The 16,703-nt window shown below is 44.0% G+C and overlaps 1 long non-coding RNA gene across 1 annotated transcript in view; it reads left to right on the top strand.

Moving 5' to 3' along the window:
* Nucleotides 1-14,672, top strand: part of LOC308064105 — a 407,604-nt gene extending 392,932 nt beyond the window's left edge. Inside the window, exon 2 of the long non-coding RNA XR_013928205.1 lies at nt 13,096-14,672. This is a non-coding gene — a long non-coding RNA (uncharacterized lncRNA). The remainder of the gene's footprint in view (nt 1-13,095) is intronic.
* Nucleotides 14,673-16,703: the final 2,031 nt, after the last annotated feature.

Genomic DNA, 16,703 nt, shown 5'->3' with positions numbered 1-16,703 from the left:
GTTGTGCCACAACACAAGGTCCCCCTTGCTGGTCTGTCTGCAAACGCCCTGTGCCCGCTGCCTAAGCCAGGGCGTGCCAGGGGGACGTGCATTAGCAGAGAGTTTCTGAGCAAACCCAAGGCCCCCTCCAGGCCCTGCTCCAGCCACCTCCGGTGTCTCCAAACACCTCTGGGAACAGTCACTACACCAGCTTTGTTAGCCCACAGGGCTCCGGTGGTTTTGCAAGCCCGGGGGTGGTGGCAGCACCAAAGAGGGTGCAGAGGGCACAGGAGCGGTAGGTAGCACTGGTGTGGTAGCAGCAGAGCTGGCATTTGGAGAAGGGAACAGAAGCAGGACTGCCGACAGGATCCTGAAGGAGATGAAGGAGTGGGAGAGCTGGGCCCATTTTGGTTTGAAGGGAAAACTCCTCACCGCAGCCAGGCAGAACTTCAGGGTAACTATCTGCCAGCGCTGCCGTGTCGCATGGCTGTGGCAAGGGGACTAAGTGTCAGCCAGAGAAGGGCAGGGACTGTCCCCATCCAGACATTTGTGAGACCAGTTGATCTGACACTATAAAATCTTCTGGTTACCTCCTGAATATCCCCCAGGATCTCCGGAAGAGTGACTGGCATCCACTAGTTTTACTGATCCATGGACTTAAACCAACCATCCAGAAAATCCTCTCCGTGTAAAAAGCAGGACTCTGCATTGCATTAGGCTAAGTAGTGCCAGCAAGACTTGAAGAGAAGCTGGATAGATGTTCCAAATGTCTCTTATCTTCCCCAGACCCCTCTCTATAATGTAAGACAGCACAGCAGCCTCTGGGAAGGTGTGGTAGCATTTACCCTGTCACCAGCCACCTTTGCTCTGAAAGGAGGTGGCTTCTACCCATCTGCCACCCCCAGAAGATGTAAAAGAGAGGAGCATATGGTTTTGAGAAAATAAAAGGTCCCAGTATCTCAGCTTGGTAAAGTTATTGACTTACTGTCTGACCTCCAGCAAGACACATGCCCTCCATCTGCCCTGCTCAGGCTGGCTGTGAGACAAGCAGAAGTGACTCTAGTGCAGAGATGCTGAATTTGAGCTTAGCTTGTCAAAGCTACAGCAGCTGGTCACCCCTTTGATGCCGACAAGCTACATCAAGGACTGTTTTAGTCAGCGCATAGTAGCTGGACCTTCTCCTCCCACAAATTCAAACTGGCTGCAAGGCTCCCAACAGCTTCCCAAGCCCACGAGCACAAGGAATGCAAAACCAGAGTGCAACTGCTGAGAGGATGAACCGGGATCCCCTGGGCCCCACTGCATCTCTTCCTCCAGCTCCACAGCCCAGTCCTCCAGCTGCTGCAGCCCCACAGGCTCATCGTAGCTGCTGGGACTGCACACTTAGTCCTTGCCTGTAGCTCCTTTATACAAATGGTTTCACACAACTGCAGCCAAGGGAAGGAATCAATCCATTCCATAACGTATGTCACCTCTGGCAACGTTAAAACATCGGTTCAGCAAAGCCTTGGTGCATTTGGTCATGGGGACTCATCCTGTGCCACAGCACTGTGCTCAAGAGCACACCAAGTAGGAGAGCTCTGTGTGCAGAGAATGACTAGCTCCCACTAGAAGCCAGAGACGCCCCAGGCTTCCAGCACTAAGGCAGCAAAATCTTGTCATGGGAATAGCAAATATTGTCCATCCTTTGTTAAAGGTGTGTATCAGCCCAAACAATAATTGTTACATACTCTACATTAAAAACATCGTACTTCAAATCTTAGCGTCCCATAATTCGCATACTGAATTCCAGGGAGGATATTTGATGGAGTGTATGCCACAGTGCCTATATGTATGTACTATATCCAAAAGACATGGCAATCTAGCATAACATCTGGTAAGTCCTAATAATAACGATATTTTAAAGTCAGTCCATCTTAAATATTTAAAAATATAATCTGAAATAAAAATGAAGTGTGCAATGTCCCTATTAATAATATTATCATCAGCGTTATTAAAGTCAAAGACTTGAGTTTTCATCACAGTTACAGTCCCATTAATAGCTTTATCCTGACAAATGCACTGCAGATCTCTGTTTTCTTCAGTTAACATTTTGGTCCACTTCATCACTTCTTTTCATAGGGAACTAAAAGCTGGAATTGCTAGAGGGGGATTGAAAACCTCAGCATCCCACCAGGTCCCACTGGCACAAAAACACCCTGAAGCTGTCCCTGGTGCCTTCTTGGTGCTGTTGAATCAAGCCCAGACAAACCCCATCACTCACCCATTGGGCTCTGGATTAATTATCTTCTCCCCTATCCTACACAAATACACATATATTTTCATTGTTCTCCAGACCCAAGTTTCCTAATGAATTAATAACCGCGAAACTAAGAAACATCTGGAATTTGAAAAACATTTTTAAAGCACCTTCCCCCAACATGGCCAGTGCCTGCCACCTCTATCAACCCTGTTTTTATTTACTGTACCCCTCTTCGATCGTGCTGTTTCTCTGCAGTTCAGTAGGAAAGGAAGGGGACAGTGCTCCTGACTGCTATATATACGATGTGGATGAGGCAGGGAAGATTCATACTGGAGATACATGGGTTAAATATTAATTATATCAAAGCCTTTACACAGCAACAAAGTAAATATAGAATTTTTAACAATGTGTTTTGAAAGGTCATGAAAATCCATTAAAACACATCAAATCAATAACAAGAATTTCAAGCTACTCTCAGAAAACCCTAAATAGCTACATATACGAATGACAACCATTGGAAAGAACTTCATATAAAATTGTTTCTCACTTCAGTATTCTCTCATGATCTGATGGAAAGATTTTTTTGCTCTGGAAGAAAATGATATGTTTGTAATATCAGTCTAATACTATTAGTTATATTGATTCGTGTTAGACTATAGACTGGTGAAGTTTTCAAAGCCTTAGCATTGCACAGCTGATGAAAACCTCTCACTGGAGCTTTTGCCTGGGCAAGGTATAGAACAGGGTCCCCCAAGTGGTGTACATTTTGCCAGATTATGTTTAATCAAGTCATGTAATGATTACTATAGATTAACAGGGAGTGTTTATATTGCTTTAAATTGTCTTGATCAGTTAAAATAGTTTTCCTGATACATCAAAATCTTGAGCATGCTTCCTTGAATTATTCTACAAATCTATTTCTCATACTGTTCTCATATTCTTAGGAATGCAAATTTCAACACAATTTGGCCAAAGTCAAAATCAGAACCTGCTTTTAACTGGTACCCTTTAAAAAAAGAGTCTTGGTCAAATCTTCCCATTGATACCAGTAAGCTTTGGAACAGACCATAGAATCACAGAATTGTTAGGGTTGGAAGGGACCTTTAAAGATCAGCTAGACCTTTGGATCCCACCTAGAGTTTACAGCTCCCACCTAGATTTTAAAACTCATCAATTGCTGAGTCCGGTTTGTTTGAATAAATACAGTATTTTTAGTTAATGCAAACACTTGGAACCTGCTTGCACAAGACGCTTCCAAAGGCAGCACATAATCATTGACTCCTTTATATAAAGGAAAAATGCTGGAGGGTTGTTCCATTTACAAAATCTCCCTGATTTTTCCCATAACTTCCTACAGTGCCAGTACAGCAAATTTGCTTCTCAAGAGGATCTCATAGCTCTCATGTCCCCAAAGCATGCACAAACCACAGGGGTTGTACATGCTTCGCAGGTGCTCTGTGAAGGTGAATAACTTTAACCTCAAAATTCATAAACTAAAAAGTCCAATCCATGTGTACCTGCTTCTTTGAAGTGTTTGGAGGCTTGGTTTGTATTTAAAATATATATATAATCCTTGAAACAAAACAATCCTTAAAATCTAGAAGATTAACAAAATAGAAACACTATTTAAGATGATGGATCGTGTAAGGTAATCACTAAAGTCTCTCAGACTGTAAAATAGGATTACACACCATTTCTTCTTTTTTTCTCTCTCTCGGGCACTGCAGTATCAACCACTGTAGTCCTGATTTTAGCTAAACACTGCAATTATCAGATGTATTTGGTTGCAAAAGCTTTTGTCATTTTTGTGGTTGTCTGATGGTACACGGTTCAATCATAAAAGGGCAAATGACAGGCGAGTGTAAGAAATTAATTTTCTTCTTCTTACCGACATACCGGGGAAGGCCCCCTGCTGTAATATGGAAAATCTTTTATGCAAAAGAGCACAGCAACTTACAGTGTACAATCACTATGCAGACTTCTGTTTGGGTATTTTTTTCCAATTCAGTTCAGGAAAGGGAAAAAAAGATGGCTTTAAAATCAAGTTAAAAAGTTCAAAATTGATTCTAGCCTTTGAGTATATTTATAGGTTTAAGGATCTAGGGATCAAAATGCAATAAAGCTCCATCTAAGTATGAACATGCCCTGTTTAAATGACGCTGCTTTTTCTGGTGATCCCGAGGCCATTGCAGTGAATAGTTTTCCACCGGCAGCTGAAGCAAGGTGAGAGGCAGAGAGGGACGCTGAGTCCAGCGGGAACTGGACAGGGCCATCCCACGTTGTTGTGTCTACTAGAGAAACAAAGAGAAGCTGTCCGTACATTTTAGGGATGCATTTAATATTTATCTGTGCTATTTCTGAGCACAATCCGAACATAAAACTGTATATAGAAAAATCAACCCTCCAGCAGGATTTAAGTAAAACTGCCTCTGGAATAAATAAACTCTCCTTTCCTTTCCACGAGGGCAACTTTAACCCCTTCTGGCAATAAACAAAGGTCTTAAAGAGAGGGCAAATTTAGTGTTTGCCATTTTAAGGCCCTGGCATAAAGTGGTCTTACCGCAAATAAGCATCACTCAGATTACCCGCAGTGCTTTCAAATGAAAACAGGGATGGCATTAAGGCTTACTGTTCACCAAAAGTTATGCGAAACCTGCCCTTTGGCTCACATACACTGCTCAGCTGTATGAACCAAAGGTGGCAACTTTGGTGAGAAGAGCTGCCCGTTACGCCTGATTCAGAGGCTGACAGTGGACACAGTGGCGATGCCCGACTCTAAAAGCACAGAACTCCTCCGGAGAGGCGTGGGATGTGCTCAGGCTCCGCTCCCTCCTCTCCCAGCACAGGGGCTGCCAGCAAAGGCAGGCAGGCAGGAACGCTGCTGGCGCAGGTGGGAGGGAGTAGCGCTGGCTGGCTAAGAGCGGTGCGATGGCAGAGCCCCCACCAGAGCCCTTGCATTACCACCACCGCCGCCCCACGGTTCCCACAGCCAAGACTCACTCCCAGGATCTCCTCAGATATTCCCATCGACATGGCATGTCTCCAAATCCCTGACAGAGAGGTATTTGGAAGCTGTGAAGAAGTGGGGTCTCCAGCAGGACCTTTAATCATTGCCCAGATGCTCTCAGGAGGGGAATGCTCAACAGAAGAGTGAGAAGGGTCCCTCTGAGAATGGCTGAGAGGTGGGGAAGGGATTGCCTCCTTCCTCCCATCACTCCCCATGCCTCAAAACTGTTGATGAAAAAGCAGATGGGGTGGTGTGAGATTTTATTTTCTGGGATTTCTCAAGTCAGTTACTGTTCAGCTAAAGAGAAAATGGCCAAAACCTTCAAGGTGAGCACATCACTGTAAAGCTTCACAGGCATGGCAGTGCCTCACACACCCACACGCTCCTGAAGGCTGGCCTTGTAGACCATGATGTCTCAAGGAGCTTCACAGGCTCCTGCCCTGGTCATGATGCAGCTGCAAAGCAGGGAGATATGGTGTACAGAAATAGAGGCTTTACATCCCGAAACTACACTTCCCATCAGGCACTGGCACAGCATTTCAGGATCAAATGTGGGCTTACTTTCAGCTGAAATTTTTCAATTTTAACAAAAAAAACCACTTCTTTTTTATAAGTATCTGCTTACGTGACAAATTGCTCCAGGAAAAGCATGAATCTTTTGTTTCTAAAAATCTGTTTAGTTAAGAATCCACATTTCTACTGAAAAACAGTCTCAACGGACAACTTTTTTGAATTACTCACAGAAAACTGAATAAATCCCAACAGCAAGACAAGACATACTGTGAAGAAATATTTAGTTTCTCAGGAAAAAAATAAGCCCTTCAACAACTGATGGCTAAAATTTGGCAGAGCTGGTCCCAGCAAGTACAAATCAGCTATCCATCTCAATGAACCTACATCAATTTACCCCAGGTGAAGTTCTGGCCCACTGAGCTCAGGGAAACAAAATGTCACCTTTACTTTCTAAACACTCTTTCTCAAATCATATTCCCCTTGTAATAATGTGTAGTGAGTGTTTAGCTCAACATGCCTCTTATAGTTTCTGTTTGGGAGATGATTTTTCTTTTTAATTTCTCTGTCAGGCACACTTATTGAAGCGCACACACTTTAGACAGATGCAACCTGCAAAAAAGGTTTGAAAGACAGTGATTTATTTATGAAATTCCTGGTTGAGAGGGTGAGGTAAGCCACACGAAAATTTTAAAGCTGCTCGCTACTGTAAGGCGTATATGTAATATATGTAGAACATGGGGAGGGAAAGCATTGATAATAATACTTGGGCACAGTGCCTGCACAAGGCAGAATTGCAGTGGGAGAAAAGGGGCAGCAAGTGGGGAAAAAGCTGTAAGGAAAAGCTCTGCTCTGCTTTTAAATTCACTTTGCTACCTCAGGGCCAACAGCATTTATCCAATGGGCTTTCTACATATACCAAGATTTTGTTCTTGTGTGTTTTATACTATGTAGTCAACACAGCAATCAAACCTGAAGCTCCACAGTGAGAGGAGAACACAAATTCACTAAAAGTCCCTGCACTAAAATGTTTTGCTCCTAACTAAACTCCTGTCCACACCACAATCCTTTGCAGATGACTCCCACCAAAGTGGGTACACTGGAGTCCCAGGACTGCCAACATTCACGAGGGACACAGCTATTTGGCTGGGCAAGTTCAACGGCTGCCCATGCCAGCACCCTGGGGTGAATGTGCTCCCCTTCCACAAGGCTGCTTGCCCTGGCACTGCGGGTGAGAGGGCTGGCAGACATGCTCCAGCAAAGCCAGCATTTTAGGAGGGATTTATCCCAGTCCATCTCCCACCAGTGAATGCCCCTAAAACAGAGCCAGCTGATGAGAAGGCACATCCTAACCTCTGGCAAGGAGGTGACAGGGAGGAGGCAGCAGGAGCATGCTCCCTTCCCATGCCACACCATGAATCACTGGAAACTGTTCATACCTACTGGAACAAAGCAACTGGAGGTCACCCATGTGGAGAGGAAAAGCACCATTTTCATGCAGATGTCAGCTAACAGGTGCAACAAAGCAGCCCAAATAATGGGAGAGAGAAATATGCAGGGAAAAGCAGCAGGAACTGCAGCTGAAGAGATTCCCCTGGATGCTACTGTGTCAGCCACGGATATATCCAAGCATCTTCAAAAAGGAATTCCGAAGAAAACAGATTTTTAAAGTATTTGTTTGTCCTGTACCTAGCTGTGAGCGGGTGGCAATTTTTGCAGGCTTTTCAGCTGAAATGGCATTAAGAGGCGATTGTAGGGGTGAGGTGGTAATGCGTGAACTAGCTGGTTCAGGAAGGACAGCCCACACACAGAGACAGGACCATCAGGCTGCTGATGCTGGCAAAGCAGGAGTCGCTACAGTAAGGTACAACAGCAGTCAGGAGGAGATCAGACCTGCTCTGTATCCGGCTGAGGAGGAAAGTTGTATTCAATAAGGTGGAGAGTGGGGCTTTGGCAGAGAGAATCAAGGCATGAGCTGAAAGAGAAACGTGATGTGAACAACCAGCCAGAAAGATGATCCTAACAAGGGTAACTGGGATGATGTCTTGCCAAAGGCAGAGGTCACCATCACCACAGAAGGGGAAAAAGCTATGTTCATTATAAAATTAGGTTCTGCCCTACCATCTTCTCCATCTTCCTGGCACGTAGTATGGAAAGCAACATCAAACCCCAGGGGTACAACATCAAGCCCCCTCACACAGGGCACCGGTTCCAGGATAAAGCAGAGTGGGAAGTGAAAAAGAATGAGCTAAAAATGACCAAGCAAATTGTCTAACACTGCAAGAGACAAGCCCTTGAGTCACCCAACCTTTCTCCAGTGGTGAGGAGCAAGGTCCCTTCTGCCTTTCAAAGGGAAGAGCACAGTGCCTTAGGGGGCTGCCAGCAGCTCCCCACCAGTGAAAAGGGTTAGACAAGGAATCCCTCACCTGCAGTGTAAGAGCTGCTGCTGGCAAGCTTACAACTGAGGAAATCAAAGTTTCAGACTAATTAAACTGTATTTGTTGTGTCTTATCTTTCTCCTGGTGTGGCGGGAAAGTTACATGGAGGGCTAGGTGAGATGCCAGGTGTTGAGAGTTGCTGTGTGGATGTACACAGGAAAAGATGGCATCAGTCAAGATGGGAGATGAGAAAAGTTTTGGCAGCGCCGACAGAATAAATTGGAAAAGGAAGATACAGCAAGCGTTGAAGAGAGCGCCAAGGTGGTGGGGCCAGGGGTAGAAAGGAGATGAGGGAAGAGGCATGGAGAGATACCAGATGTAAAAGATAACAACCCAGTAAAATTTTGCCAAGATTAAAGGTTTCTGAGCCATCACTTTGAATCCACATGTCCACCCTCCACTAGTAAAACCATTAGACAGACAAGAATTAAAAGGAGAGAAATCACTCGCCTGCAAACAGCTTGCTGAAGACATGACATTCCCGAAGAAAAATGTACGCAAGTGTAAGCAGCTTACAAGAGCAAGCTATCTCACCCAGCTCACCCCCCACGAACACTATTAAATCCATGAGAATCAGAACAAGGAAATTGTCAGGGAGAGGCTGCGATTAGCCAGGGTCTCAGCTAGAAAAACAGTTTATGAATTGTCATAAAAATTTAAAGCTCATCCTCACATTAGCTGCTGCAGTGTCTCTGCTCCCACCTACAGTACAGTTCGTCTCCCTCTATCTTCATCACTGACTGTGCCAGTACAAGGGGGAAATCTTCTGAATGTTTCCCAAAAATTAAGTGCTGAAACAGCATATCATTATTTTTTATATTCAAATCTATTATTAATGAGCTATACACTATAAAAAGATTCTGAACATGAGTGATACATCTCATAATTCTGACCTATTAACAGAAGTACATGAGTCTCCCTAGACCAAAAAAATAGTTGTTAAAAAAGATGAATCGCTTACTCAAATCAAAATAACATGACAGTTCCATGAAAGATTTCAAAATAAAAGTTAATAAGTTAATGGATTCATTTTACTGCTCCTAAGACACAAACAGACAATGCAGCGCAGTCAGTCATCTTCTTATTAAATAATATGAATTGACGACTCCATCATGTTTGTCTTAAGCAACAGGCAATAATACGCTCCCTGATAGTGTCTTAGGGTGAGCACGCCTGTAAGAGGACAAGGTCAAAGCACATTCTTAATTTTCTTTGGAGTCACTGAGCACTTACTTAAAAGTTCGCCGTATACCCAAGTATTGCCTTGAATGCAGGGACAGGAGCATTACCACCATTTAAGCCATCAAAATCTTTCTGCTTTGCAATCACTCCTGATCCTCATGGTTCAGGTGACACATCTCACCAGCCAACCTGTCACCCACCATGCAGCAGAGTGCTGGGAGCCCCCTGCATCCCCTGTCTTCAACAGTTCTCCCAGGAGACAGCGCACTTCCCTCCGGGAATACCTGATAGCTGCTGAGGAAGCCCAGGTGAGTGGCTTGAGCTGGGCTTCTGGCTTTCCAGTGGTGAAGAGGAGGAGAGAGAAACACCACACTGAACCTGGGCTGGAGGAAAACTTTTCTGGAAACTTTGATTAAAAAAGGACTTTTTTCCCGTGTGAGGAGAGTAAAAATAAAATGACATTTCCCTGATATAAAAATAATTCTTCTGGCTTCTTTCAAGTGCTGTAGCCCAGAAATATTCCAGAGGAGAGAGGAGAGACTTAGAAAGAAGATTGCCCTTGGGAAGTGGTGGAGTGACTTTTCCCAGCCCTGTGGAAGTCCTGTTCGGGTTTGGCTGCATTTTGTGGGCTTGATGATCAAAGTCTTTATATGCACAGGAGTTATTTCAATAAGAACAAGGGGTAACAAAAAATCTTCCAGTTGAAAGTGGGCTGCATTGTACAGGCATAAGGGATTTCATTGCCTACTCAGAACAGATAGATGTGGGGGCTTTAATGTAGGAAAATCAGGTGTTGAAAGGATAGGAAACAAATGACTGGTGGTTTCTGCCATTTAAGAGTGAAAGGGGCACATGACGAGGCACCGATTTCAGCCACGCTAGGCTGAAGGGTAGGGGCTACTCACATTAGTAAGGCTTTGGAGGGCTGGGCTTGTAAACTGCAGCCGCCTAGACAAAAGTCTGGGGCACCTTTTTCACGAATACCTAAGTCTGGTTTTCCAAAGGACCTTCCCCTCTCTATATATAGATATATCACTTGGGATACATCCACCCCTTCCAGCAGAGCCTTGGTTGACAGAGGGACTTTTTGTGGGCTAGCGGGGGAAGGGATGAGGGAGGCTGCTGGTGGGGCTGTGGCCGAAGCAGGACCTCAGCAGGCTGCTGGTGCGGGGCTGGCTTTACAGGTGCGGCCGGCATACTGGGGCCCACGCTATCCCACACTTTTCATTCCCTCAGCCACTTTCAAAACTGTTACCTTAAGCCTGTAGCAGGCTTTCAGCAGAGGTCTCCTAGGCTTTAAGCAGTTTCCAGCTGTATTTATGTGCTTTATCCCTTGAGTAGGATAAACAGGTTAGCAATTAACTCTAGCTTCCTGACCTCTAGCTGGATAACCAGATCTCTAATTATATTTTCAGTGGCAGCGAATCTCAAGAGTTGTGTGACACTATCTGAAAGTTTCCACTCCCGTGTAGCATCTGCAGCTCTGTGTGGAAACTGGCAGCCAAGGAAGTATTGGCAAAACAGAAAGCCAATTTTTTCCCTCCCCGGTACTTCTGCCTCCTCAGTACTTCCAGTCCTTCTGCTCTGTTCCTTGGAAAATACTGACCTGATAGGCAATTCCTGGCATGCCAGACAGCTCACATTAAGAACCAAAAGATTCTAAGGAGCATTTTATTCAAAAATCCCTTTTCTTTAACAGGAACCTTGTGGTAGAGAATATTCACAAGTCTTAAGAAAATGGAGGCAATGACCAGCCCCGTGTCCTTCATAGGGAGCACTATGTTGGGAGAGAAGGTGGTTTTATTTCTTGGCAATGCCACAGAATTATTTATGAAAAGGGGAAAAAAAGAGAAAAATTATAAGGTACCACATCCTGTAGGAGCATAACTGACCTTCAGAAAGGTAATATAGTTGGAGGGCCAATGCTGGAACTGGCAAAGCACATCTCAAAAACAGTATCTGGATGGCCTAATGCCAGAACCTAACAATGACAAAGCAAAGCAATTTGGAAAATCATCTTGCTGTCACCCTGTATGCATGTAACTCCTGAAATAAAACAGTGATCTAATATAAAGGAAGTACATGGATTTACTCTGACAGCAATGCCAAGCATCCATTCTAAAGAAGTGCCACACGTATTATCTTTTTAAAAGGTGTAAAATACACAGCAAATTAGCTGTGTTCACATCTTCAGAATGAGTGCTTGTTGCACCAGCTTTTTCTATGTGGTTTCCCACTGTGGAGAGAAAATGTGTGCCTGAATCTGGCCCCTCTTCTTACCTCATTACCCATATGAATCATCCTTTCTGAAGACAGATGTGGAAGAACTGTTCAAGACCTGTACCAAACCAGCAGAAAAAATAAACTACTTCTTACTTACATATGTCATGATAGTTTATTGTAATAGAAGGTGGTTTGGATTCACACCACAGACACTTCCATACTTCAGGCTTCTGTGCTGCAAACAGATTAGTTTGGAGAGCTGCACTGCATGCCCCTGCCATCAGGGCAAATGGGCATTGGGACACTGGTAGATTCCTTCTCAAGAAGGCAGAAACCAAAGTAAGATGTCCACAACAGAGAGAGATAATAACCTACAAATACAAAGGCCAAGAGAAGAAAATACAGTTTACGCGTCAGCCGGAAAGTTAACTACACAGGTCTTAGAGGACCATGGCACAGTCATTTTAGAAGTCTCATTTTCTTTCCCTCAATGGAAAAGAAACAGTGGCAGAGATTAGTTCCCGCTTAGATTTTTACCTTCTCAGTTGCTTCCTCGCTTCTCATGAGTGATCACCGATTCTGTGCAGCAGGAGCCAGTGGATTACACACACGGCACCAGCCAAGTTCTTACTTTGCCTGCTCTACAGCTACTACTCCTCCAAAGCAAATATAACAAACAAAAAGTTGTAGTGGTTGCAAAGCACTTAGGGGCAGCCCCCAGCACATTTCAGGTGGCCTATTATGAGCTCCAGGTAAGGTATGCCTTCATACCTCTGGCCATTTCACTTTCTGGGTTCCCTCTCCACAGAAGAAGGCAGCATGCAAAGCAGACTACAAAACATAGCAGCATTTCATGGAAAGAGAAAAAGCGAACATGCACCTGAGGCTATAAAGAAGGAGGAGATCACAGAAAAGGAGGAGAAGTAGCAGTCTTATCCCATCTATGCAGTCATGATATTTTTTGCTCCCCACAAATTCCTTACTCAGCCTGTCTCATCCACATAGCATTACAGCTTCTCCTTCAGACACAAAGGAGCATTGTGTGTGGTGCTTGTGTTCTCCATGTGCGACAAGGCAGACTAGGCTCCAGGCTCCATGGGTAGCATTTTCCAAAGCAGCCAAGCTGTTGTGGTATAACCCCAGCCAGCAACTGAGCCCCAGGCAGCCGCTGGCTCACTGCCCCCGCAGCGGGATGGGGGAGAGAACCAGAAGAGTAAAAGTGAGGAAACCCGTGGACTGAGATAAGGACAGTTCAACGGGGAAAGCAAAAGCCATGCACATGCAAGCAAAACAGAAAAAGGAATTCATTCGCCGCTTCCCATGGGCAGGCAGGGGCTCAGGCATCACCAGGACAGCCAGGCTGCATCACACCTAACAGGTACTGGGGAAGACAAATGCCATAACTCCGAACGTCCCCCGCTTCCTTATTCTTCCCCAGCTTTACATGCTGAGCAGGACGCCACGTGGTATGGAATATCCCCTTGGTCAGCTGTCCCAGTCGTGCCCCCTCCCAGCTCCTTGCCCACCCCCAGCCCCCTCGGTGGAGGGGTGGTGTGGGGAGCAGAAAGGGCTTTGGCTCTGTGTCAGCACTGCTCAGCAGTAACAAAAACATCCCTGTGTTATCAACACTGGTTTCAGCCCATACTAGCTACTCTGAAGAAAATTCATTCTATCCCAGCCAGAACCAGCACACAAGCATAACAGAACTGGGACACAGAGATTCAGACCAAGAAGAGTCTCATCCAGATGTTACCTTCATGAGAAGGAAGGAGAAGTAGGGGAGGGAACAAATGGCTAACCTACTTTACTGGAAAAGAAAAAAGCCAGACTGAAGGGGCCCATGACAAAACCAAGGCTGAAAGAAAGAAACTCATAGCAAAGGTTACCCATGCAGTGACTCTGGAGAAGAGATGCCCTACGGGCCATAGCTGCTGGAAATGGGCATCTCCTGTATTTGTACAGAAGGAAACCAGTGTGATTGCAGTGTGGAAAACAGGTGAGATGCCTTCAGAGATAGGTATACCTCAAGCAGTGTGTAGGAAAAGAGGAAGAGAGAGGAGACCAACTGAAATTTTAATTGGTCTTATATTTTAAAGCAGTGAAGTAATTTTTTTCATGGAAAATTGTGGGACAAAGACTTGAGGAGGGGCCTTAAGCATCCAAATAAACTGCATGGAGAATGTACTTAGGAGTCAGTGCATGTAATACAGTTTAGCAAGGGATAAACTATGCTGAGGCCAGACTTAGAAGGACAGAAGCACCTATGAACTTCATGTCCATTCCTGTGCTGAGCATCCAGCCAATACAGTGTCTGCTCAGCTCACATGGCACAGCTGGAGCCATGCAGCTGCCCGCCTGTCTCCCATGTAGACAGAGACAGCCACGTGAGGAACAAGAACACAGGAACAAAACTGTTGCAGAGCACAGATTCAGGGCACAAACCATTCTGAGTGCTCTAAAAGGTTTAAAAGAAAAAATTACTATTTTGTATAATTATTCCTCAAAGAACAAAAAGGTGGGGATGATTCTGTTCTTCAAATGCCTGAAAGACTCCAAATCAGGCAAGAACAAATAAGTAGGCAGGCTATTCAAAGCTGAGACTGAAGGGTAATATGCAAAAAGAGCTGTATCATGAGTGAGACAACCCAACAACCATGTCCTCATCCTTTCTAACCTGCATCTAGGCTAAAAAACAGACCAGACATCCCTCCTGCTTCTGAAAGTTTTTTTCCATTTTCGTACTTGGCAGAGGTCAGAAAGATTAGAGAGGTTAGAAAGGCTGAATTCTGCAACTACCTGACCAACTGCAAATACTTTTTCTGCTGTAAAGCAAAGGTGGGGGATCCAGTGGTTGCTGTTGTATAGCCAGCCGTAACAAATAGTGTGTGCTCTCCAAGAAGCTTCTTGATTTCCCTGTCCCTAGAATGGAAAATAACTGCTGCATGGAAGGGTTGGCTTTTTAATGGCAAGTGATACATACACCAATATTCAGATAGTCTGAAGATTACTACTAACCTTTTGGGTAGTTTTAGAGATTTATTTTACCCTTTCGAGTTTGTGTGTTAGCTTTCATAATCCCATTAACAAAACTCCTAGAAAACTAAAAGTGATCTATACCTAGATTAAAGCTAGCAATGAAAAGTGACACTCGTCTATTGACATGATCCAAAGATGTCATCACACATACTCATGCTTTTAATGTATAATAAAACAATACTTCACACATTTATGGAGTGGAATAAATCCAATCTATTACTGGTGCCTTTTAGTTTGGTTTAGTTTGTTCAAGAAACAATGATTCAATAAGAGCCCTCCTCACAGAAAGCATGCAGGTCTGAATTAGGAGTGTGAAACTGAATTTATGAAATAACCTTGGAGGTAAATAATAGCACATCTCAAACCAGGATTCATCACACACCTGTATGGTAGCAAATGGAAGTCAGCTTCATCACACTTAGAGTATCAATCACTCCCAGGATGCAAATTCTGTGAGATTCAGAAAGATTACTTTACATAACCTGCAGAAAGTAATTGAATCAATGTAATAAAAGCTTCAGCACAGCATTGTACAGCCTACAAGTGCCCTTAAGAACACACTTTTTGCACCATTTTACATATGAGCAGAAGTATGGCTGTACTAGCCCGTAGATGTAGACATACCAGGCTTCATTCAAAGATTTAGTCAAAGCTTTCAGTAATGAATGTTGACTTTTTTGGTCAGAAGAAGTTTCTCCTTCAGATTAACAGCAAAATTCCCATGGTCTTCACTAGGGGTGGGTCTTCGACCCTATGTGTACTTTTAGTGCTCTGCTTCTTTCTAACAACCACTGGCATTCATGAACGCTGCCCAAAGGACGCTCATCCAGGAGGACATGCGGCCCCATCCATGTGTGTCTGCTGTCTTGTCTGGGACTGCTGCTTTGGAAGTGTCCCCCAGGGTTGGAGGTAACTTCATGACCTGCAGCTCTCCATAGACCTGCCCCTGCCTCTGTCTCTGCATAGGCACCCAAAGGCAACATCTGGATTTCCAAGCAGCCCACCACCCAGCAGCTAAGCTCTTATGAAAATCCAGCCCCTGGGTGAGGTATCAAATTATTTGGAAATATCTGTTCCAAGAGGTTGGCCAAACCCTTCTGAATGGCTGTCTTTGGTGGCCATGCTGGGCGCTGGGGCAGGGGGAGCTGGCACGGCATGGTTAGCCCAGACACCCATCACTCAGTGTGGTCTGTGTGGCAGGCAGAAAGGTAACCAGGTGTTCTGCTGTGGAAGGCAAACACTGCAGCCAGAAGGAGACAGACTGTCTTATTTTTAACTTCTACTACATAATATAATACTTAGGTTCCATTTACTGTACGTATAGTCCCCTGTTTACTCTGTTATTTGGTAAAACTGTGTATCATGGTAAACCCCTGTATTATGTATATTGCAAGTGATTCCTGACACCAGGATGCTTTAGAAAAAAAGATGCATATAAAATGCATAGGAGAAAAAAATGAAGATCTCTTTTTCATTCTCATGTTTTTTGCTCTCATCACAGAAGTATAAACACATATACATAAAACCATAAATCTTAAAGCTCATTTTATAAGCTTTTTATATATTAAACAGAACTTATTTACCTTCAGTTTCTTATTTTACTCCTTTTGAAAAGATATTAATATGAAAAAGTTTCAAAATGGGGAATTCCACTCCCACTTCTTTTCTATTGCACTATTTATTACTGGTTTGAGACTGTAGAAAAGAAAAAGGATGCAAATGGAACTTTATTCTGTAAGTCTTTGGGTCAAACTCAGCCGCCTACCATGCTGATCAGATTTCCTTTTTTTAATTTTGGCAAGGGCTAGATATAACCCATCTTCATATTAGATCTTGCAATATAATCCTTGTTATCTATGCCCATCTACACCTGTCAGCATACAGCTTTCAATTTTTCTTTTCTCGTCATTTCTTTCTTTCCTTTTCTTTTTTTTTTTTAGATTGACACATACAATCTCCACCCTAACTGATGTATAAAACATCAGGGTAAAAGATAATAAACTTATTTTGCCTGCATAAGCATTTTGAAGTGAACTGTTTATTTTATAGGGGTATCTGTTTTCCTGAAACAAGAAACATTGGAAAC

This window comes from Falco punctatus, assembly GCF_963210335.1.
Source record: "Falco punctatus genome assembly, chromosome: 5".
Lineage (NCBI taxonomy): Eukaryota > Metazoa > Chordata > Aves > Falconiformes > Falconidae > Falco > Falco punctatus.
Note: the sequence above shows the minus strand (reverse complement) of the source record. Positions and strands in the feature narration are given on the sequence as shown.